This window comes from Eleutherodactylus coqui, chromosome 1, assembly GCF_035609145.1.
Source record: "Eleutherodactylus coqui strain aEleCoq1 chromosome 1, aEleCoq1.hap1, whole genome shotgun sequence".
In the NCBI taxonomy this organism is placed as follows: domain Eukaryota; kingdom Metazoa; phylum Chordata; class Amphibia; order Anura; family Eleutherodactylidae; genus Eleutherodactylus; species Eleutherodactylus coqui.
Window position 1 is genome coordinate 121,054,630 of NC_089837.1, and position 25,826 is coordinate 121,080,455.

The window sequence follows — 25,826 nt, forward strand, 5'->3', positions numbered from 1 at the left end:
TTGGAATGATCTAGAATCTTGTATCTGTGCACTCCCAACATTCCCAACATCCCCCGCATCACTATCTGAAGCTCTCCTTATTAAATGGAGGCAAATCCATCCACGTATCTACCAGAATTTGGTGAAAAGCATGACTAAGAGGGTTACTGCAGACATTGAGGCCAAAAACGGCTCAACCTGGTATTAAAAATGTTAAAAAAAAAAATCAAATTTAATCACCTTCTATGTGTTGTCGCACCTCAGTAACTCATGTCCGAACCAGAATCTCCGCTGTCAGATTCCTGCTAGCACCTTGGTCTGCAACAGACCCCTCTCACAGAAGGGGGCACTGAGCTCAGCAAGATAGGAGCTTTTCTCCTGTCTTGCCACATCCAGACAGGTGTTCTATGATTGATGAGCAGGATACACCCTTTCTCTGCCAAATCTTTTTTCGGAAAGCTTGCTCTCCAGCTCCCTAAAGGCCATCTCTCCAAAGCAAACATACAGCCCATACATACAACACACACCATGCAACACACACTAGGGACCAGATTTACTTAGACCAGTGTTTTATACATCAGTCTAAGTAAATACTCCATTGGCGTGAAGTGAGCAAAATATACGAAGCATCTCCTAATATATTTGGCATATTTTTGGACTGTTCATGCGCCTAATGTGAAATCTACTACATTTATGAGCTGTGAAGGAAATAAAAGGAAAAACCATTTTTGAAATCACCGTGTATGCTGCCATCGCTTTACATTTCATCTTGGAACTTCTGGATCTGATCGGGTCAGGATCTGTAAGGTGGCTCTTGCATTTGTGTGTCCATCCCTTGCGGGTGTTTAAAAGTGTGCTGCTGACATCCATTTACATACATTTATGAGCTAGAGTAGATTTCAGCTATAATTTACTACAGTTCTTGATTTTATTTATAGTGAATGAATTGGTGTGAGCCCCCATGCCCCCTAAAGTTAGGCACCACCCACTTTTTAAAAACCTAGTAGGGCTTGTGTAAAAAGGCAAAAAGTTACCACCACCACTATCAACATGTCTTCTACCCCTTGCTTTCTTCATGTTTCCTTTTTTAAATTTATTTATAGTTTTGTGTAACTTTTCAGCCAATTTTGTAGTTTACAGAAAACCACCGCAAGCTGCATAAGGGCTGCAGATCATTTGTGGTGGCCTGGCTCGTGACTGAAGGATGTCTGAGGCTACTGACACGCACTGTGTGTATTTGCTATTTCCTTGTTTGGTTTTCTTTTTGTTTTATATCAAAAAAAAAGAAAAAGCATCACCAACTAAATAAGCTGAAATCCCTGGGAGGCACAAGATGTGAGAACAGAAGGCCACAAAGTGCAACTTGTATCTTTGAGAGCTATCCCTGTTTGGCACAGCATAATTGAATACCCCAGATCCCAATGATAGCTTCATAAGGTCAGCAAATAATAGTGGCCAGACTAGCGACTTGAAATAACGTATGAGGCCAAAGAGAGAACTGCAATATTCCCCACGCTAAAGTGTAGTTTGTCTGTCTGCATTGCTGTTATATATGTTGACAGCAGCAGAAATACACCTCTCCCAATGTACAGACAACGTTTTGCATAGACAAACAAACATGATGCAGCTTCTTTCTCTGCTCCCTCTTATAGAACCCCATTTAAGTTCCGTGCCAGAATACAAGCCTTCCCACAAGCACCAATATATCATCTGTAGAATATCTGTCCCTAAGAACAGACCATGTTTTATATAGGCATGGATACAGCTTCTTTCTGTGGTCCTTCCAATATTACCGCGGTATACCAGCTTTCCCACCAGCTGCAATATATTTAGTCATACTAGTAATTATTAGGACATTATGGTTGCAGTGTTTCTGGTGGCACATCACACTCACAGTAGCTTGATTACCACAAAAGACAAGCACAGCTTGGCTCCTCCCACAGCAGTGACATCACCACAGGTCCTTCAGCCCACTGGATGTCTGTGGTGGTGGTAGGTCAGTGTTTTCTGTCAGGACTGCTGAGTTATGTAGGAAATTACAGTACCAATGTTTCTGGCGCGCCATGTGCCACACAGCTCTTCTACATAGTACATGCACACACACAGCTCTACTACACCCCACACATCACACACACACACAGCTTGGCCCCTCCCACAGCAGTGATATCACCACAGGTCCTTTAGCCCACTGGATCTCTGTGGTGGTGGTAGGTTGTTGTCTTCTCTCAGGACTACTGAATTGTGTCTTCTGAGATAATAACAGCTTAGTTGTATTCTCAGTGTGTTATTTTTGTCCTCCTCTCCCAAGAGCCCTAACTATGTTGTTCTATTGTCAATCAGACTCTGTGTTTTATATATGCTGTAGGACCTTCGATGGTGTCATCAGGAGGTGGAGCAATGACATCGGCAGAGCAAGAGAAGCACTCACGCACAAACATTAAGACAAGTGGCTGTTAGTAGTTTGATAAACAGGATGTACCTTCTCTGTCCTGTGGTCAACTATAAAATGTCCACTGATTACACTGTGCCTATGTTCTATATGGCTAAGTCATGTGATGCAGGCATCCAATGAAATTGCTGCAAGATGGAGGACAAAATAATTGACATCATCAAGGTGCCCTGGCTGCTGATTGGCTGCGTGCTGACCTCTGTAGTAGGCATTATGGAAAATGTTATTCTCCCACAATTTTCATCAAAAATTTGGGTTGAACTTACCCGATTTTATTTGGTGAAAATCAGGTCGATTTCATCACCCAACTGATCAAGATGAGCATCAGTATTGCTGGTGTCTTCTGCAAAACAATACATGATATATTATAATACAGACAGATGAGTACAGTACTCAACTGTCTGTATTTTATCATTTCCTGAGGAAGAGACCAGTACAGTCTTGTAACACATTCTAACAGGCTTTGTCACTATTGCCCAGCACCTCAACACCCACAGTATTCACCATCACAGCATTCCTGACTCCCCAGGCTGGGCAGATTCTGTCATTTCCAGGAAGGGGAGCAAAATCTCAGACTTTAATTAAGGAGATCTCCCAGCTGGCTGCTAATTAGGCTAACAGCTCAGTAGTTGGAATCATTAGTAGTCATCCTGCTTCAAAATTCTGTACAGAAATCTATCTATCTATCTATCTATCTATCTATCTATCTATCTATCGATCTCATATCTATCTATCTATCTATCTATCTATCTATCTCATATCTATCTATCTCATATCTCTCTATCTATCTATCTATCTATTTATCTATCTCATATCTATCTATATCATATCTATATATATCTCTATCTCATATCTATCTCTCTATCTCATATCTCTCTCATATCTATCTATTTATCTATCGATCTATCTATATATCTATCTCATATCTATATCATATCTATCTATATCATATCTATCTATTTCATATCTATCTATCTATCTATCTATCTATCTATCTATCTATCTCATATCTATCTATATCATATCTATATATATATATCTCTATCTCATATCTATCTATCTATCTCATATCTATCTCTCTATCTCATATCTCTCTCATATCTATCTATTTATCTATCGATCTATCTATATATCTATCTCATATCTATATCATATCTATCTATCTCTCTATCTCATATCTATATCTCATATCTATCTATCTATCTATCTATCTATCTATCTATCTCATATCTATCTTATATCTATCTATCTATCTATCTATCTACGGTATCTCTCTATCTCTCTACCTCATATCTATCTCTCTATCTCATATCTCTCTCATATCTATCTATCTATCTATCTATCTATCTATCTATCTATCTGTCTATCTGTCTATCTCATATCTATCTATCTATCTATCTCATATCTATGTCCTATCTATCTATCTATCTATCTCATATCTATGTCCTATCTATCTATCTCCTATCTATCTATCTCTTATCTATCTCCTATCTATCTATCTATTTATCTATCTCATATCTATCCACATGTTGTACTTTACATCTGTGCTCTTACCAGTTACAAACCACAGACAATGTATAGTAGTGGATACGAAAGTGATACAATGTAACACTATTGTCTTGATATGCAGCTTATCTGAAAACACAGGGTTACAATTCTTGCAGATAACACTTATGGCTTCTACCTTTTAAGACAAACCATGACAAATAGTTCCATGATCTAATCCTATTACCCTTTTTAGTAAAACGTGACTAATAGAGGTAATATGCTGTTACGTAACAGTGCCAGTCACATGAAATTATTGCTGCAAACAAATGCAGTCATTGCATTAAATTCTATGTCATGGTATTTTCTTCCTCACCAGGTCCCCACGAAAAATCTCCAAGCAACCTCATATAGGAAATACTGTAAAACCATTAATTATGATGGATGAGTAAATCATTCTGACTCAGCTGTGCTACAACCATGTCAGCGTGTTGTATTCCTGATTAACATATACTGTACATCCTGTAAATTACAAATCCCATGTAGCTACATTAATCCAGTATGAATTTTTGTGCATTATTGTATTTTTTCTTCAGATTGGCCACATGCAGGCTAGATGAACTAAGACTGTTTTCACATTTGCGTTGGAACTTCCAGTCAGAGGTTCCATCACAGATTCGGCTTAAAATATCAGAAGACAAGGCACTACACGCAGCGCTTTTTTTTCCATCCAAAAGTCAGGAGCTGAGCAGAAACCAAACAGACCGTATTATAGTCATTGGGGTCTGCTTGGTGCTGTTTGGTTCCGTCCTGAGACGGAGGCGTTGGGCCGCGGGTAATCCGATTGGAGCAGGAAAGTAATCAGTGTTAGGCTATGTTCACATCTGAATTGGACACCCCGTCACAGCTTCCTCCATATTTTTTGGAAAAAATAATGCTGCATGTAGGACAAATTTTTTCTTCAAAATGACAGACAATTGGTGGAACCCAATGGACTGCATTTAAAGGAAACCTATCACCAGGTTCATGCTGCCCGAACCATGAACAGCATGAACTCAAGACAGATATGCCCATTTGGCTCATGTATGTTTTATCCCCAAATGGGGATATCTGTCCTGGGTTCATGTTGTCTTTGGCTTGGGCAACATGAACCTGGTGACAGGTTCACGGGTCCATTGGTTAGGATAGTGTCCTTCGCATATAGAAATCAGCAGTGTAACATGCTTTCTATTATAAACAGAAACCAAGATACAGATATGAATAGACGCATTTACTGTGAAAGTATAGATTAGTCAAGGGATGTGGTGTTTTTGATGACAAAATGTTAAATATGTCCATCAGCTTCCCAAATGACAAAGTATTAACGATAGTCAAACTTCAATTAATTAGCTTAAGCAAGAATAAGTTATTACAACACAATGAATCTCTACTTACCTACAAGTTCCCATCTACTCACTCTTTCTCTTTAGCATATTCTGATCAATTAGATGTTATTTTATGTCTGCTAACAACACTCTTGTGGATGTGCCTATTGCTTATACTACAGCATGAGAATACACAGCGCAAACTAAATATTCCACATAGGCAGAATATTTCAAACATACTGTAGATTACATCGAAGAATGCATATGGAGTTTCTTAAATTGGTTGTCCTGGAGGTTTTCCTATTAATGACCTATCAACAGGATAAGTCACCAATGCTAGTTAGCAAGGGTCCGTCATTTGCGATCCCCGCCAATCAGCTGATCGTGGGGCTCGCTGTTACTACGGACATCGCTAGAAGCAGATAGCGCTGTCTGTATTGCAGTGGCCTGGTTTGGCACTACAGAACAGCTCCTGTAGTACCAAACTGGATCGCTGCAATATTGACAATACAATCTACTTTCAGTGCTGTCTGCACTGGCATCGGGCCCGGCAATCAGCTGTTCGGTGGTTATCCTGAGCGTCAGACCCCAGCTGATTTGCTATTGATGAGTTATCCTGAGGATAGGTCATTAATAAGAAAAACTCCCGGACAACCCATTTAACTATAGCAGATATAGCCAACTAAGGGAAGAAATGTAGCTTATTTTAAACCACTCTTTTTAAGTCTGCGGTCTGTGAGATCTGTAAGGCTGATGGTACACAAGGATATTCATGTACTGTATGTCTATGCAATTGTCATACAGTATGTCTATACAAGTGCAAACCAATCATTTTAATCAAGTAAGCAGTTTGTAACAAAGGTATAACAGGAATGTCCATCTACAATGTAACTATTATGTTCATGGCAGGCAAAGGGTTATAATAATCTTATATAATAATAATCTTTATTTGTATAGCGCCAACTTATTCCGCAGCGCTTAAAGGTAAGGCATATGTAGCACAAAGAGTCAGCTTTCCATTTACAATTTATTTTGTCGTCTTCTTTGAGTATGTGCCCGACAAGGTAAGGGTATAGTCTCACGCAGTAGTTGCCAAACGGCTGCCCTACAGCTATTTTATGACAACAATGATCAAGAGCCCCGCCAGTAATGCAGATATGTGCAGCTTATTAATGACTTGAGGGTTCACTAGTTGTAGGTTGTTAATGGTTGCGGTTTTGTCATTAAAAAAAATCTATACTCACCTATTCCTCCCCAGGCAGTATTCTTACCAGATCTTTACCAATCTGCAGTCCCCCGGATCACATCACCGCAAGCCCGCTGGATCCTCTTCATCCTGTGACAATGCGTACATTGCCACCATTCTGCTTCCTGCAGGGCAGTGTACCCAGTTACTAGTGATGCAGCATTCACTGCCTAGCAGGAAATGCCGAATCCTCGGCAGCCTGCTTTAGCACGACAGTGTTTATGCGCGATATCTCGATGCTAGTGTTTCATATACTATACGAAACACTAGCGGCAATATAGCGCGTATGTGCGCTAAAGCAGGCTGACGAGGATTCTGCATTCCATTCCCTGCTAGGCACTGAATGTTACGTCACTCACAGCATTCACTGCCTTGCAGGAAGTGAACTGCAGCTAATGGACACTTTAAAACAGGAAGAGGAGAATCTGGCCAGCCGAAGGTGAGGTGACCCGGGGAACTGAAGAGGCCACGGGAAGATCAGCGAGCAAAAGATGCGGTAAGAAGACTGCCTGGTGAGGAATAGGTAAGTATTGATTTTTTTTTATGATAAAACCCCTTTAAAGGGAGCCTGTAAGCTAGCATATGCTGTCCAAACTACAGGCATGATATTATAGAGCAGAAGAATCTGAGCAGATTGATATATAGTTTTATGGGAGAAGATTCAGTAAAACTTGTATTATATTCATGTATATCTCTGCACATTCTGAGCTGAACAGTCCAGTGGGCAGAGCTATCAGTGATTGACAGCTTCACTGTATGTACAGTCATACACAAATAGCTGTCAATCACTGATAGCTCCACCTATTGGACTGTTCAGCTCACAATGAGCAGAGATATAAATGAATATAATACAAGTTATACTGGATGTTTCCCCATAAATCTATATATCAATCTGCTCAGTTCCTCCTGCTCTATAACACCATGCCTGCAGTTTGGACAGAGTGTTCGAGCCATCTAATTTCCTTTAAATCACATGGCCATTAACAACGTACAGCTAGTGAAATCTTAACTTATTAGCAAGCCACTCAGACCTACATCACTGGCGGCGCTCTTGATCGAATTGCTGCTGCCACCTAGCCGTGCAGCAGCTGTGCGGCAACTGCTATGTGGGACCATAGCCTAAAGCAACATAGGGTAAGATACTTCAGAAACTTATTTATTTATTTTTTGGGGGAAGTTGGCCCATTTTGATATATTAGTATGGTGTTAGGATTTATACCACAAATCACAGGTACATATTATGTGACACAATTCATGGAATTTTACATTTATCTCATAAAGATCAACTTTAGCCTTTCATTACTCAATCTAGAAATTCTAATAGCTCAAACATATAAAATGCATGTTTCGTTAATGACATTGCATGCCAGAACTAGGTCATGATCAGGTGATTGTTACGGCTAGTCAAACTTCAACTCAGCACCTTCTAATCAAGATCATTATGTAATCGCCTAAAAGGAACATAATGTCTTGGAGATTCCCATTACTAATTCTAAACAGTAAAAGACGTAAGTGCTGAGATCAGCTCACCAGCTTTATTTTATGTAGAAACTCCAGAAACCTTCCAAGTGTTCAGACATCAGCATTAGGAAAGGTTGAACACACGAAGTTGTAGTCACTAGCAAGTCAGCTGACAAATAAGTACAAAGTCCAATACTTATGTAATAAAACATCCTTTCTAAAGTAATTGATGTTAGAATAGTTATGGATAAGGACATTGTTGCTCAAGACAGGTAAATTAATCTTTTTACCTGCAATTAGTGACAATATTAGAATGGGGATTATTGTACTGTGGATCACATGGATTACGGTAGCATTTGATTTAGAATAATTTTAAAGGGCCTCTGTCATCACCTTTGGCCTGATAAACTACATTATGGAGCTTAAAAGGTGAGGGGAAGGGAGGTCCTCCATTCCAGCACTGTGCCCTTGTGAAATCAGTGCATGCACACATAGTGATGATCTTCACAAGGCTGTGTGCATGCACTCTCCCTTAGAGATAAATGGGAGAGTGTGCATATATATCCTTCTGAAAAAAGTCACCTTGTGTGTGCCAATTTCCCGAGGGAACCGTGCCGGAACGGGGCATCCAGTGAGTATGAAAGACAGCTCCCCAGACTCCTGTCCACTCACTTTTAAGATCCATAATGTATTTTATTGAACTCAAAGTTGATGAGAGAGGCCCTTTAAATGCTATTTTTGAAATACTCCCCATCATGAGGCTTTTGCTAATGGAAATCCTATAAGTCTTAAAATGTATCTGATTTAAAATAAATTTTCTAAAATAGAACATTATGCACTTATTTGCTGCTGTTTGCACCCTGTTGCATGTTTTTAAATTTGGATTTTTCAGCCGCTCTTTCTCATTTTTCTGCTGTCCTGCTGCTTGCAATCCACTTCCAGGCAGGTGGCATGTCACAAGCCTACCATTCTGCCAGTAGTTCACTGTCCTGTACCTCCTTTCCCTGCTGCATTGCTCTCTATCGGCTTCAATCAGCAGAGATGAAGTATATAAATGCTTTCCCAGGATGATTAAACATCTCAGTCATACAAAGACATGGGTAAATTGTTTGTAAACCCAAGGTAATGTATACACACATGGGCTGTAATAGGGGAGGCAAAGATTGTGGAGATTACAGACACTGTGTGAGCAGATCTATGAGTGCAGGGAAAAGCCGGTGACTATTAAGGCCTCTGTCCACGGGCAAATTTTCACTGCATTCCTCGTGGCGATAATCTGGCTGCGGGGAACGCAGTAAATGCTTTTCATAGCGTTGCTATGGAAAGTGCCCTCTCCACGAGCGGAGAATCATAGCGATTTTCCGCTCAAGGCCGGCAATCCGCAGCATGCTGCGAATTGCCGCAATTCTCCGCGGTGAGCCTATCTGTCACATAGGCTCACCGCAGAGATCCGTTTGCTGGCTCCTGCTCCCGGGCCGTGGCTCCCGCGGCAGAGATCCACCGGGGGAAACCGCAACGCCCGTGGACAGGCAGCCTTAGACCTCCCCGGCAGCTAAGAAAACATCCCAGTGTCTCAGTAACTACAGAAGCTCAATACCTAAGAACAGTGGATTGGAAGGGAGCTGGAAGGCAGACCCTTATAGGCAAATGTGATTCACAGTGGTAAAACAATATTTTTAATGAAAGTATACTACAAGATTGATGATACATACACAGGCTATTAGATGAACATAAGTTTTCTAAAAAGTTAGTGACTCTTTAAGGTGAACTTGAGCAAATTGTACCCACTTATCATGTCCATACAGACTGCACTTCTGTTATGAACGTACCTCATCGCATTCCAACTATCAGCCGCTGTTCTGGCCGAATGGCAATCCAGTTTTCCTAGGATTCACTTACTTGTTTGTGTCTTTTCTTAGTGCAACTCTGGTGCGATTTTTATGGATTGGATACCTGACCAAGCTTTGACCTTTTTTTCTGGATGAACCCTTTCTTCGATTATTTGGTATCTAACCTGGGCTGTCACCTTGCTACTCTCTGATGTACCTAGACTTGTAGTACCTCTCTAATGTCCTGACTCTGCTTGTTCCTGCCCTGGATATAGCCTTCTGATTTGGCTTTTACATACAGATGTAGCAAGCCTTAGCTTGCCTATCATGGTGCACTGCATAGATATTGACAATGAGATAATATGGCTTATGCAAACAATGCAAATAGTGTAAGGCAACAGATGTGATATGATTCATTTGGTGTCTGATACATCTGTATATTCTGTATACCCAGTATTTACCTCTAGCTTCCCATGTTTTAAGCTTTTGCCATCTGCCCAGCCAGTCAGGTGAATGTAGCCAGGAGACTCCTTGCAGCCACGTCCAGCCCTCTGTGAGGGTAAAGACAAGGTACTCTCAAAAACTCTACCAAGTAGTGCAACCAGTACCAAAGTGACTGCTGTGACCTTTTTAGATGAACTAGGTAGACCTATCTGTGACAATGTCCTACTTAAGGGCGCCCACCCACTGGCGATTTTTTTTCCTTTGCGTTTTGCGTTTTTTCTCAAGAGCAATTAGTATTGAATGTGTTCCTGTCCACTGGCGTTTTTTTTTTCGGTCCGTTGCAATTTTTAACATAGGAACTGTCAGTTGCATATGTGTCCTTATTTTTCTCTTAATGCACCCATGAATGTCAATGGAAATGAACGGAAAAGGCGCGAAAAAGCCGCGAAAAACGCGCCAAAAACACGCGGAAAACGCTGCGTTTTTCACGCACGAAAATCGCAAACGCCAGAGGGTGGGCGCCCTTAATATTAAGTTGCCCATACACCTTCAATAGTTGAGTGTTCAGCTAACAGCTATTTCCCCCAATTTCTCCATACTCATGAACACTCAGTTTTTCCAAGAGTTCATGTGTTTTCAATAGGCAGAGTGAATAAAGCTTCTACCAGAAAGCTCTATGTCCAGAAGAAAGTAAAAGATCAGGTGTTGAGATCAAATGTGACTGATCTTTCTTTACCCCAACATTACCTGTCGGAGGAGAGTCAGGAGGCTGTCATACACATACGATAGTTGGCTGGTTCATCTGACCTTTCCTTATTGTGCATGGGGTCCTACAGCCAACAGTCATCATATGAAATCTGTATTTCTGTGTTGCTAAATTAAACATAGTCCACAAAAGTGCTTATGGAAATATATAACACAGGAAGAAAATGTAGATATCCGAACATTATATCCACACCTGTTTATGGAACATTTTATTCAAAAACCTTTGGCATTAATTTGGAGTCTTTCTACCGTTTGCTACTAAATGAACTCCCAATCTTCTTGGGAGCCTTTCTATTTAAATTTGTATATTGAGTGTGGGGCTTTTTATCTATTCAGCCCTAAGAGTATTAATGAGGCTGGCATCTAATGTTGATTAATAAGGCCTGACCCTTAGTTTGCATTGTCAAGTGATCCCAAAGGTGGTCTTCCACACCTAATTCCCACTTCTAATCATGAAAAGTAGTCCAGGCTATAATTCTTTCTCCACCAAACCTTATAGTTAACACTACACATTATCCTGATTTCCTCCAAATCTAGATATATTTGCTGTCTAGAGATGAGCGAGCATACTCGCTAAGGACAAATACTCGAGCGAGTATTGTCCTTAGCAAGTACCTGTCCGCTCGTGAGAAAAGATTCAGGTGCCGGTGGGGGTGAGCGGTGTGTTGCGAGAGTGAGCAGGAGGGAGCGAGGGGGGGAGTGAGATCTCCCTCCCATTCCCACCCACTCTCCCTCGCCGCTCCCCGCCCCTGATGTTCGCTCATCTCTATTGCTGTCCAATTGCCTTATCTGCAAATTGGTGAAGCTTATCTCACAATCTGAGAATTGGTTTCTACTGTTCAAGCATCTAGTGACAATGTGCTTTACACCATTCTGGCCATGGCCTGGCATTGTGCAGACTTTTTTTCTACTTTGTAATGGAAATTCATTTCATGAAGCTTGTGACAGTTTCTGGCACTAAGTATCCATTATGTCAACTAAGGACAAATGATTTTTACACATGACATGATTCAGCACTTGTTGCTCCATACCTGTGAGCAGCATTTCCTACTGTTTCATGGCTGAGTGCCTATTGTTTGTTGATCTTTCCACACAATAACAACACTAATGGTTGATTGCAGAAATTTGATTAATTGACTTATTGGAAAGTTAGTATTCCATGGCAGTACCACATAGAACGTCACGGAACTGCTCTACAAAACCCATGTTGCTGTTATTTGGTCTGTACAAATGGTACAGCTGGTACAGCTCTTCGAGTTAAATGAGAATGTGAATTCTAAATTAAAGTAACTATTTTTTGCACCCAACCCATCCATCAGACAAGTTCTGCAGAACGAGATGCTGTTTTTATATTTAAAGCTAAGGATAATAGGTAGAGATGAGCGAGCACGCTCGGATAAGGCAGTTACTTGAGCGAGTGTCACTCTTCTCAAGTAACTGTATTCTTGTCCGAGCAGGCTCAGGGGCGTGGCTACCACCCACTGCCCCCGGCTCATCCCCCCCCCCCCCCCGAGCCTGCTCGGACAAGAATGCAGTTACTCGAGAAGAGCGATGCTCGCTTGAGTAACTACCTTATCCGAGCGTGCTCGCTCATCTCTAATAATAGGTTGCTCACCACTGGTCTTTAGTTCAACTCTTCCTTCCTCTATTTCCGCCTCTCACTCTATCTTCAAAACTAATGCATAGTTTTTATGTTACTACTACCTAGACTGTTGGAAAATCACACAAGGACATTACTGTCAAGAGGCTACAGAGTGATCACTGACCTCAACAGCAGAATTATACTCTTTAAAGGCTCAAATATAGTAGTTTAGTAACCCACACAGAATTGGCCTCAGAAGGGAACAGTGACTAGCTTCAAACGAATGCCACTTGTGATCTTTACAAAATTAGGGACTAGAACTACTGTTCATTTAATTCCATTAAATTATCTAAGAATAATTCAGAATAAATAATATAAACTCCTTTCTGGAAATTCCAATACATAGAGATGTACACCGTGTTCCTCAGCTAAGGAGAAGGTGGAGCAGAGGATAGTCCTAATTGTCCATTTCACACATATCAACGTGAAGGAAAACAGAAGTTACAACAGTCAGTTATACCCTAAATGCCACAAACAACTTATAGAACAAACACAATATTTAATATATAATCAGGACGTTTACACTGCTGGCACAAAAGGCCCCAAAAGGGAGGAATCATGAATGGAATCATAGTAGTAAGCCACAATGCTGGTGGTTGATTACAATTACCATGCCAGGATCTTGGATGAATCGTGTTCATTGTTAGCAGTCAAGGAGTTCTTAGAAGCATGGTAAATGTTTCTTCAATGAATTAATGTAGCAGGTGAGGAAATAGTTTTTATTGCATGTTCTTCAATTTTTAAATTATACATATAGAAGAGAGGGTACTAACAGTGCCTCTTACTATGGAGAAACATACCATATATATCCATTGTGTAAGAAGAGAAAAACGTCTCAGATGGATATGTACTACTCTACTACCAAAGACAGCACTAAAGGAAAAACTAGACTTTATGTTGTTGTTAGAGCAAATACAAGTCCGGTTTTACCTGTCTATGTAAAGAATACATTGCTCTCTCAATGTATATGGGGGATGCTTGCTGATATAAGCAGATTTAGGCTGAAATACAAACCTAATTATGGAAGAACTTTTCTGTCATTTCCAGACCCCAGAGCTGCAATCACCTTGCTGCAACTGTGTTTATTTAAGGGGCACCGTCGGCACGGAACAGCAGCATAAACCAAGTTATGGTGCTGTTCTAGGTGATGACAGAGCTGGGGAATGCGGTATTTAAACTCATTGGTTCATGCAGTGTCCTTCTATGAAGTCCGTGTGCGGTCTGAAAGCTTGACTCTTTTCACTGAGCAGACACTCTGCCATAGAAGTCTATAGAAGAGCACACACAGTGATCTGAAAAAAGTCAAGCTTTCAGACCATGTGTGGACTTCACAGGTGAACACCATGGGAACTGGAGAGCGAGGGAGTATTAAAACCACATCCCCGACTACCCATCACCGGGAACAGCACCATAACTTAGTTTATAGTTATTATCTCCCATAAGACAGAAAGTCTAATCTTAGACTCACATAGGAAGCAATTAACAGGGCAATGTGGTTTTGGAGTCTAGGAGGAATCCAGAACCCTACAATTTCAGGATAGAATTCTGTCCCTGGACCAGAGGAGGCAGAGGGGATATCACCTGCACTTGTGCCTCTCTGCTGTACCTCCCATCTGCTAGTTCTATTCCCTGTTTTGGGGCAATTTTAAGACTCCTCAATCTCCCCAGTGCATTGATAGTGTTAAGGCTCATTGACGCTCAAAATGCGTTCAAACGAAACGAAAAGGAGCGATAATTGTTACATGTAAACACGGGTATCGTGCGCTTTTAGTCTGAACGATAATTTTAAGATGAACTTAAAATCCATCATTAAGCTGCAGAGAGAAGTGTTTCTCAATGGACCGCATGCTGTGTTCTCCACGGAGTCGGGAGATTACATTATAACCTGCTGGCAGCCCTGATGAGAACAATGCAGCTGTGTGCACAGCTGGGCGTGGGATTAATCACATGCTGGGCTCTGTAAACAGCTCCTGGAGCCCCATTTACATGCAAATGAATATGATAACGTGTTAATAGCAATTAGTGGCCATTAACACTTTATGCAAAAAGATCGCTAAAACTTTCAATCTTTCAATAGTTTGAAGATTATCTTTGCGTGTAATCTGTTCTCTAATTGGCTAGAGCTGCTCATGTGATCAGCACTGGCCAACCAGAGAGCAGCTCATAGTGTGCATTAGATAGTTACCATCTTGGACAGGTGAAAATAGGGCCCGGAACTGGAAGGGTGGCAGAGAAGAACAAATGCAGGTAATGTACCCTCCCTCCTATCGCAGGGCAGAAATCTGTCCTAAAATCAAAGGGTCACTTTAAATGAAACCCACACAAACACATGGAGAACATAAAAACTGCATGTCGATACTGGCTTTCGTCGAATTCCAATCCAGGCCTCCAGTCACTGAGCCACCAAGCTGCCCAGTATGTTTATATTGAATATGATGCCAAACATATTACATCCACCTTTGAAGTAACTTGTTCCATTTTTCTTATATGTTTCCTTTTCACCGCATCTTATTTATGGACACAACTAGTTTTTTACAGTAAGCAGCTATGATAAACCTACAACGTCTCTGAATTGTCTTGTCTGATCTTCCTTTGTTAAACACACTTGAAAACTGTCTATTAGAACAGAAAGTGTTTTAGAAAATGAAATGTTTGCAGATGTAGGCTTCGTTGAATGACTGCTTTGAAAACCCGGTTAGCAAGCACAGGTACCATACAATGCTTCACCTTACATATTATTTCCACACAAGGTCAAGCTGATCTCTTCCTCGGAGTATGAAACATTATTTCAAACATGCAGTGAAAGTTCGGCCAAGTGACTCACAAAACTTCTTTTGAAGCCAAGATATTCTCTGCACCTGTGCATAGAAGCCTAATGTGTTCCTTTCCATATGCCTATGAAAAGTCTGAGGAGTGAGAAGTAACTGTTTAAAGATGCAAGGTTCTGGATACTTCTTTCTACTCTAATATAAAAGGAAATTTACCACCCAGAAGGCTTCCCAGCAAATATAAAGTACTCTGCTAGGCACCCCTGACAGACGTGTTAAACAAGGCCACATGCTAACTAGAGGACTGACTGATTACCTGCAGGCTTTTCTGCAAGCGGCTCTAACTAAATTGCTATTCATTTATTGCACAGTGAGCAGAACTGAAAAATAGCTAAATGTAGTACTTAATCCCCACAGCCAGATTTATCAAGCTGCACAGTAGGTCTGTGCTTCTAGGCGGCTATCACATGACTCCGAGCTCCTTCTTACATAACACCAATGCTGCAGCAGTACCCATATAATGGCTAGTTTACATGCATGCATGATACACCCTTTCCGTAATTAGTCTAATGAAGTCCAGAAAAAACAGGACATGTTCTATCTTCTATATTGAGTTTTATACAGCATAGGTCCCATGGAAGTGCGCAAATATGCAAGAGGAAGCGTGAAACACTGCGCAAAATACAGGACAAAGAACACCTTTGTCCAGTATTTTGTGCAGTGTTTCTTTTATGCTTCCTCTTGCATGTTTGCGCACTTTCATGGGACCTTTGCTGTATAAAACTCAATATAGAAAATAGAGCAGGTCCTATTTTTTTCGCACGCAAACCGTGTTCATGTGAACGGATCCATTGAAATCAATGGGTTCTGATTAGAGATGAGAGAGTATACTCGCTAAGGCACATTACTCGAGCGAGTAGTGCCTTAGCCAAGTATCTCCCGCTCGTCTCTAAAGATTCGGGGGCCGGCGCCGGTGACAGGTGAGTTGCGTCGGGGAGCAGGGGGGAGCGGGGGGGGGGGGGGGGGGAGGGAGAGAGAGATCTCCCCTCCGTTCCTCCCCGCTCTACCCGGCCGCCGCCAGCCCCCGAATCTTTAGAGACGAGTGGGGAGATACTCGGCTAAGGCACTACTCGCTCGAGTAATGTGCCTTAGCGAGTTTACTCGCTCATCTCTAGTTCTGATCTCTGTGTTTTGTGTACATATATTTTACGCACACAAAGACACGCACAAATATGGTTCTGTGAAGAAGCCCTTACACAGCGTTTCACGCATCTCCTGGCGTATTGCGTGTGCATTTGCACACGTCTTGTTGACTTCTATGGGAACCTATGGTGAGTAGATACATAGGAAAGAATAGGATGCTGCGATTTTTTTTGTGCGTTACCAAAATGCGTAGGTAATACACACATGTGAAGGAACCTATTGAAATTAATGGGTTCTATTCTCTACGTATTGCGCATGCAAATTTTGCATGTGCACATACGCACGCATGAAGGAGCCCTTAGACCTACTGCAAACTCGCATCATCTCTCATTTTAGAGGCATCTGCGCAATAGGAAAAATGTTTTTTACATCTGTATCGCATCCACAAAAAATAAAATGAAAAAATTACCAATTGAGGTCACTTTTTTCTCATTGTCTGCTGACAACATGTGTGACAGACGCAGTGGCTGCCATCTAACTGAGTATCTGCTGCATTTTTACGTGATCCCATTGACTTCTATGAGTGATTTTGGTCCGTAAATATGAGCGAAGATAGGATATGCTCTGGTTTATTTATGGTGTATCGGAATACCCCAGTGCAAATCAATCGAGTTGTACGTTGTCCATATTGGGACTCATTCACAGAGGCATATTTTCTGTCCGTTTTATGTTTGTATTTGTTTGGACATAATATACATAGCACACAAAACCATTGATTCGCATTGGTGTATTCAGACCCAAGTATTTTATACCCTAAAAGAAAACGCAGCATGCCCCATTTATGTCCATATTTACCGACCAAAATTACCCATTCAAGGCAATCGAATCACGTGAAAAAAAACGCTAAGTTATGCAGTAAATAAGCATGTAATTCTATCGTAAAAAGGTTGCAAATTTTTTCACAAGTTCCATTTATGCAAAAATTTTCGGCTTTATCTACTGGCCTCAACACTTTTCCAGAAAGTGAGCAGGGCTTTAAGGAAGGAACATGGCTACCCCAGATTAACAGATTTATGTATAATTTATGCCAGAAACTGGTTCCAATTATGTCAAAAATGTCCACCAGGATGGACAATGGAAGATCCATGAGCCTCTTCATGTATTGGGTGCATTGTGGCTCGGGGAAATTATACTAACTCTGGTGTTGGGAATGCCCCCAATGTAAGTCACCTTTCTTTCTGGTTAAATGCAGATACAGAGTCTAAATAGCTCCCTGGTTGTCATCAAGGACCACCTGGATGATTGCTGAGGAAAACTGGAATGAGGTACAGACATAATGTGGTAAGCCTAAAGTCATGGTCACAGACAGAGGATAGATACCAGGTGAGAAAGACAATCAGGTTTCAAATAAAAGTCCCAAAGCCATAGACTAAGGCCGCCTGTACATGGGCGGGTCGGACACGCATGCGGGATTCCTGCAGAGGAGTTCGACCCGGTACCCGGCCGGTGACCCTAGCTTACCTGTCCGGAGTCTTCTTCTCTGCTGCTAAAGTACCGTCTGGAGCGCCGGCCGGCACATGCGCAGTTGGGAGGGATGCCGCGCCGTTGTTGTGGCGCTGACGTGGCTCCTGCAACCATTCTGCAATGATGATTGCAGAATGGCCATGGGACGGACGGTTTCCATTAACTTCAATGGAAACTGGCTGTGTATAGCCCGCACAAAATCACAGCATGCTGCGATTTCTCCCTCGCAAGCGCAAAATCGAACTTGATTTTCACTCATGGGCAGGAAATCACGGTTTCTCACAGCATGCTATGGGCTGGATTTACTGCAGAATCCAGAGGCGGAATCCCGCTCCAGATTTGGCAATGCAAATCTGCCCGTGTGCAGGAGGCCTAAAGGCCCATTTACACACAACGATTATCGCTCAAAATTCGTTCAAACGATGGCTTTTAAGCGATAATCATTGCATGTAAATGCTACCATCATTTGCTTTTCTGCCGCATGATAATTTTTAGTTCAGCATAAAAACTATTGTTCGGTTGGTCAGCTGATATCAGGGACCGCACGCTGTGATTCTCCACGGGAGCGCTGATAACATTGTTTACAGCTGCTGTCCCACGAGAGAACAGTGGCGCTGTATGCAGATAATAGACCACATGCAAATGAAGCTAATAAGCTTCTAATGGGCATTAGTGCCCATTAGTAGTTTATGCAGAATTATCGCTCAAAACTGTCATTCAAGCTATCTTTTGAACAAATTTTGAGCCATCAACTTTGCATGTAAATGGGGCTTAAGTGTAAGGATGTTTTTACATGAGATCTCCCAGGTACAGATAGATACCTGACAGGTCATCCTTGCAATACTCGTTCCTGTGCTTTTAACCTGGAACGATCATTCTAGTGAATGGAGGTGGAGCGGGCCTAGGATTGTTCTTGTTTGTTGCCCTGTTGGGGCATGCACATACATTGAATGAAAATCATTCAGATTCTTGCTGGATCGCGGGACTCCAAACAATCAAGGGCCCGTGTAAGAAGTTCTTAAGAACCACAAGCGAGGGTGTGCATACCATAGAGGCAGACTATGAGCCTATTATGGGGATCTTGGAGAGAGAACTCATCCCCTTCGCTACTGTGTATGGAGAACCTGTACAGGACTCCCTTCTCCAGAAGAGTTACATTCCTAGCAAACAAGGGGAGGAGAACTGGTCCAAGATTCTTCAAAAGGGCATAGCAGAAGTATCTTTGGTTCTTTACTATCAGACCTCTTCCTGTGTATGTATGCTATTGGTCAAAAGTAACTCAGAAGCACTGCAAATACACTACAAATAAGAAGCGGAGGACTATTTGAGTTTGTTGACAAGATGAAACAGAAATGGTCACCTTTGAGGGAAGTCTGCACCTGAGCACCACAAACCACACCGAAAACAGACTGCAGCATTTACTTTTCTAGTTAAGACGAGAATAATACAATCTATCATATGATTGTCATGGCTCACTGGCCACGTATGAGGATCAGGACTGGGGTGATATTGCATCCGCCCTGGCCAGGTGATCCTCACACCAAAACATGCTCACTGTTAGGCCAGTTTCACACGGGCGAGAAAATCTCTTGATTTTCTCGCTATGTGACAGCGCAACAAATCACATGTATGTGAAGCCCATGCTTTCCTAAGGGTTCCTTCATATTAGCAATGTTTTGTAGTTTGCTACATTGCGAGAAAAAAAATTAGGGGTTGCTAAATATTGCCGTGATTTGCTATGTTTTGTAGCCCATGTTTCCCTATAGAGCCTTCCTCGTGTGGTGCAGTGCAACTTTTACAGTAGGATATCCTCCTGTTTGTCCCTAAACTTCAAAGTCCTCTGTCAGCACTTCCTGGATTGGATGTTCAAAAACCCTGCCTCCAGGAAGCGCTGGCTCTGATTATTTTTTGAGCAAAGCAGCTCAGCCAATCAAAGCCAGCGCTCAATGAACCAATCTCAGCCAACAGTGATTGGTTCATCGAGCGCTGGCTCCGATTAGCTGAGCCGCAGCGCTTAAAAACCAATCAGAGGTAGCATCCCAGTCAGCCAATCAACTTTACTTGATTTTTCCGAGCATCTCCTTGTTCCTAGATCCTTTAACCGTTCCTCATAGGAGATGATTTGCAGACCGCTCACCATCTTGGTAACTTCTCTGAACTTGCTCCAGTTTGTCTATGTCTTTTTTAAAGTGGGTGTCCAGAACTGGACACAGTATCCCAGATGAGGTCTGACTAAGGAAGAGTAGAGGGGGAATAATGACCTCATGTGATCTAGACTCTATGCTTCTCTTAATACATTCCAGAATTGTGTTTGCCTTTTTGGCTGCTGCATCACATTGTTGACTCAGGTTCAGTCTATGATCTATTAGTATACCCAAGTCTTTTTCACATGTGCTGCTTCACCCAAATCCTCCCATTCTGTATGTGCTTTTTCAATTTTTCTTGCCCAGATATAGCACTTTGCATTTCTCTTCCCTAGTGTTAGCTATCACTCCTAGCTTTGTGTAGTCATCAAATTTGATCAGTTTCACATCAACCTGATTCTCTATTACAGTCTGCTGGAGTTTTACTAATTTATCTCGGGTGTTTGTACTTTTTATTCCATATACTCTGGTTCCTTAAATTTTTTTTGAGCGTCATCTATCCTTTGCCACTTTTCTATGTCACCATCTAGATAGAGTGAGGGTCACCCCAGGTTCCTGACATGAGATTACCTCCATTAGGGTGAGCAATGAACTAGTAGGTAGGGTTTTCTCATATCTTAGAGTGTAAGGTTAGATTCCCAGTCCTCCCAGTACTGTTTCCTTTTTATGTTTTGTTGTTATCCACATTTATACTATGTGCATATATTCTTCCTTTTAGGACACAACAAACATGTCCGGGTGGGACATAACAGTGATTTAATATTATGACTTACAGTATATCTCTGTTTTCCTTGAAATGGCACTATAGCTACAAATGAAAGAATAATTATTTTAATGAAAACATTCATTTACAAAATTTATGAAGATTGTGCAGCGTTAATATATATATGTGTACATATTTGTCTGTATTTATAATGCTTTTTCTTTTTGATGACAGCTATTTATTTGCAATCCATAAATTATTTCTGTGATACGCCATCGTCTACAACATCTGTATTGTATTAGATAATAAGTTACATTGTTACATTTATTAAAGTTCGTACATGGAATATGGAAAGCCTTATGTATGCTAAGAATGCCGGACAAAATAAAGAAAGCTTTGTTAATAGTACGACCACAGAAAAAAAGTTTATACCTTTAAATAATGAAAGAAAAAACACAGACTTTACCATTTTTTCGGAACGGAAGTGTTCAGTCAGCCATACCCTTAGGCTACCAAGTTCAGAACAGATGTCAAAATACAGATGGGCGGAGGGGTCCTTTAAATTATAGCAAGTTTTCCATATGTCATAAGAAGAAATGAAGTTCATTTAAGGACACGGCCATTAATGATAGAACTTGAATGCTAATTGTTCTTCAGAATTTTCTTCATCTAGGTTTTTCCCTATGTGGATTCGCTGCTTCTGTCTTCATTAGTATTCAAGACATATACGAATCCTATTAGAAGTTTTTCCTTTCATTACACTTATAGTATGAGTGCTTTAGTAGTTTCTCATCTGTTCCAGATTAGAGCTCTAATCCTTCCTCTGGTACACAGCATGCGCTCAGTGTAAAACAACAGTTCCAGAGTTTACTTACTTATATACATACTTACCTTTAGATTAAAGCTGAATATACACATACAGTCAAATTAGTATTGCCTGGAATGTAGCTGATCAATCGTACATCAGAATGTTTGCAGAAATAATTCAACTTATCGACATGCCGCACTAAACTGGCGGATCAAGGAGACAAGAAAAAAAAACATATTGGCTTGTGCAGAGTTGCTGATCAGGCGGAAGTGATCAAAAATAATCTAAACTAACATTACATTTTTGGAAGACAGTAGTCTGCCATCAGCCATCATGATATGTGTACCCCAAAATGACGGCATTAAAAAATCACAACTTGTCCAACAAAAAACAAACCTTCATACAGCTATTTAATGAAAGAAAAAAAAGTTTTGACGATGAAAAAAAAAATTAGTCATTTGGACACAAAATAGGCTTGTCACTAAAGGGTTAAGAAACAATACCATATCTCTTAGTGCTGGAGCAAATTATCTGGAGAAGTCAACGTTACAGGATGTAGTTTACAGTGACGCACCACTTTATGGCATTTATCTGAAGAGCAAATGTTTAACAACTCAATAGAACTCATGCCCTCAATCACGTGGCCCAAAGAAAAGGTTTTAGCACAAAGTGACCTGTTGTATAAATCAGGTTTTTATATTTAACATATTATTTAGGACTTTGGGGTGATTTAAAAAAAAAAAAGTTTGATGTCACAATTACATTTTTTTTAAATCCCAAAGTCCTGCAATTCTCACATTGACCACTAAGAGTTTGACACTTCCTGTTCTATAGAGAAAACTTTTCAGCAGTCATTTTATTATCATCACAGGCATGTAGAATGCCAGGTAACACCTATGTATAGATAGAATGAAAACAAAGGTTTGGTACGGTGTTAGCCAGTAGAGCAAATTGTGATTGTTCCCAGCAAGAGAATCGAAGTAATCTTGTAGATATGAATAAAAACTATCATATCTACAAGATTACATGGTTTCTCTTGCTGGGAACAGTCACATTTTACTATATATAGATAACACAGGATCCTCAATTCACAGTAGATGGTCACAGCTTATTTACTCCCCCTCCCTACACAATGACCTCTGCACAGGTCACAGAACATGTCTAGAATATTCTCCCATAGAGGTCAAAGGCTCTTCTCCTGCCCCTTGTGTAAACATAAGTTCTGCTACAAAGCATATCTCAAAATACTGTTAACTGCAGCTTAGCAAAGATGGCCTCCCCTATAGTCATGTACAGAATCAAAAAATCTGCTACCAGAAAATAAAAGCAGATTAAAAAATAGAAAATGCGTTATTATCTGCTATTCACTAGTAAAAATCAAATATAGATTATTCATTCTGTTTAAAGGCCCATTTAGATGCCCGACACTCGTCCCCGCACATACTTGCTCCTGTGCACCTGCACAGGAGCTAGCATCTCTGGCTCACAGCGGGCGGGCAGAAGCAGATTTCTTTCTTAGCTCTCCTCCGCCCCTCTCCATTGACATAACATAGCGGCCGTCCAATACTGAACGGGTGCTATTTACACTGAGCGATCGGCTCATCGTCTATCGTTTACATAGTATAAACGATGGACGATGAGCAGATCGCTGATCACTCAGTGTAAATATCAGCTGTTCAGTGCTGAACGGCCACTATGTTAACTTAATGGAGAGGGGCGGGGGAGAGCAAGGAGAGAAATCTCCTGCAGCCTCCCCACTGTGAGCCAGAGATACTAGCACCCGTGCAGGTGCATGGTAGCTAGTATGTGAGGGAATGAGTGTCAGGCATGGTTTGCCCGACACTTGTCCCACCTAAATGGGCCTCTAGGCATGACATGCAAATAAGGACTTCCCTCAGTCTAATTATATTTATAAAGGAATTGTAGTGCTAATTACTCAGTCAATGGGATGCATTGGATTGCTATTGTAAGTGATTGCCCTCCCACTCAAAACTTTTTGAGGCCAATTGGTGGGATGAGGTCATTAGGATAGGTGGACAACTTCATTTCAAAGTTTTATCATTGTGACATCTCTTCTTTAAACACACTATAATTTCTAAAATATTAAAAAGCTATTATTTCCCATTCAGAAAATAAAAGTGCATGCACTGTTGCTCCCCCACCTATAGATTACATACACATTGAATACATTCTGCAACCTGTAAATGCTGCCATGAACAGCAGTCTACAGTTTAAGGCTGCATTCACACGAACGTATATCGGCTTGGTTTTCACGCTGATCCGATATACGTCGTCCTCATCTGCAGCGGGGGGGGGGGAGGATGGAAGAGCCAGGAGCAGGAACTGAGCTCCCGCCCCCTCTCTGCCTCCTCTCCGCCCCTCTGCACTATTTGCAATGGGGAGAGGTGGGACGGGGCGGGGCTAATTCTCGGAACTAAGCCCCCCCCCGCCTTCTTTCATTGCAAATAGTGCAGAGGGGCGGAGAGGAGGCAGACAGGGGGCGGGAGCTCAGTTCCTGATCCTGGCTCTTCCATCTCCCCCCCCTGCAGATGAGGACAACGTATATCGGCTCGGCGTGAAAACCGAGCCGATATATGTTCGTGTGAATCCAGCCTAATTCTGTCTGTTTACTCTCATGGTTAAAGACATTTGCTAATTAGTGTGAATTAATGAAGTGTAATTTAAAGGGTTTGTCATCTCGCAGACAATCCCTTTATGGGACCTGACGCAAATTATCACACAGGACGCTGCGGAATCTGCTGTCATGGAAATCTGCACTGAAATGCGCATGGAAAAGGTCAGTATTTGATGTGAAATTGCCAGCAAAATTAAGCCATTTTCAATTCCACATCAAAATCCACAGGTGGAATTCGGTGCAAAATTTCAATGCAAATTCTGCTATGTCGTGCGGAACAATTCTGCTCGTATGAAAGGTCCCTATTACGGATCTGGCTCTCAAGACCCCAGAAAACATGATTTTGCTGTAGATAAGCTATGACAGCCAGATATTATCCTTCAAGTCAACTATGTAGCCCATGTAAAGAATGAGGCATACTCATTGCATCACTATCAATTCACAAACAGATTTCATTTGCTACATTTTATATAAGATCTAAGTACACTTTGAGGTATATTGTTACTACCAGTTTGTGACTGGGTTAGGCCGGCTGCACATGACCAGGTCGGATTCCGCATGCGTGAGCCTGCAGCAGAATCCGACCCTGTGCCCGGCCAGCGTCCGTGCGTACCTGTCAGTGTATCTTTTCTTCAGTACTGCGGATGGTCTGAACATGCGCAGCACAGATTTTTTTTTGATTTTTTTTTAAACCCCACTTTACCCGCGTCATCGCCTAGAAATGATGTGGAATCCGCAACCTTTCCACAATGTCAATTGCGGAAGGTCAGCGGGTCAGACGGCTTCCATTGACTCCAAGTACATTTTGTGGCTATCATTATCTCTATATAAATGTATTAGCTGAAACAGATTATAACATAAACATACACACTCCACAATAATTGGAGATTGGAAGGAAAGATACCCCAATGCCCCCAACTTTGTTCGTTCTAGTTGAGCAGAGCATCCGACATACAAGAAGGAAATGCAACTGTAGTATATGAATTTGCCTTTCCCCTGGGGGCTATACAACCATGATTTGGTAAGGGTTTAGAAGCCCAACTGCTCTATGCATCAGGTTTTAGATTTATTATTCCTTTTGAAGCCCCTGTATTAATAAAAGCACACACTATGTCATACTGCATTCCAAAAATTAAAGATATGAGTAGAAATTAATTTAATTCTAAAGAGTGCACTGGTGAAAAATTGCATGAATACATTTCCATCTAGTTTGAGTTTTTTCTACATAAAAATACTACTACTAATAACAGTAGACCTTTTATTTTAATCATATTTTTACCATGACACATTCATTTTCTAGTATTATGAGCTGCTTCCCAACTGCTAGATGCCAGATACTTTTGCTGCCAACCAAATACTTTGTTTTCCAAGCCGCTGAACACCTGAAACTGACATGAAGTTTGTGTTCCCATCTACATAGATACATAGATGAGATAG

The 25,826-nt window shown here is 41.3% G+C and overlaps 1 long non-coding RNA gene across 2 annotated transcripts in view; it reads right to left on the minus strand.

The window, feature by feature from the left end:
• The window catches only part of LOC136610418 (uncharacterized), a 76,142-nt gene that overhangs the window by 48,265 nt on the left and 2,051 nt on the right, over positions 1-25,826 (minus strand). For both annotated transcript variants that reach the window (XR_010790079.1, XR_010790078.1), the window contains exon 3: positions 2,695-2,771. This is a non-coding gene — a long non-coding RNA (uncharacterized lncRNA). The remainder of the gene's footprint in view (positions 1-2,694; positions 2,772-25,826) is intronic.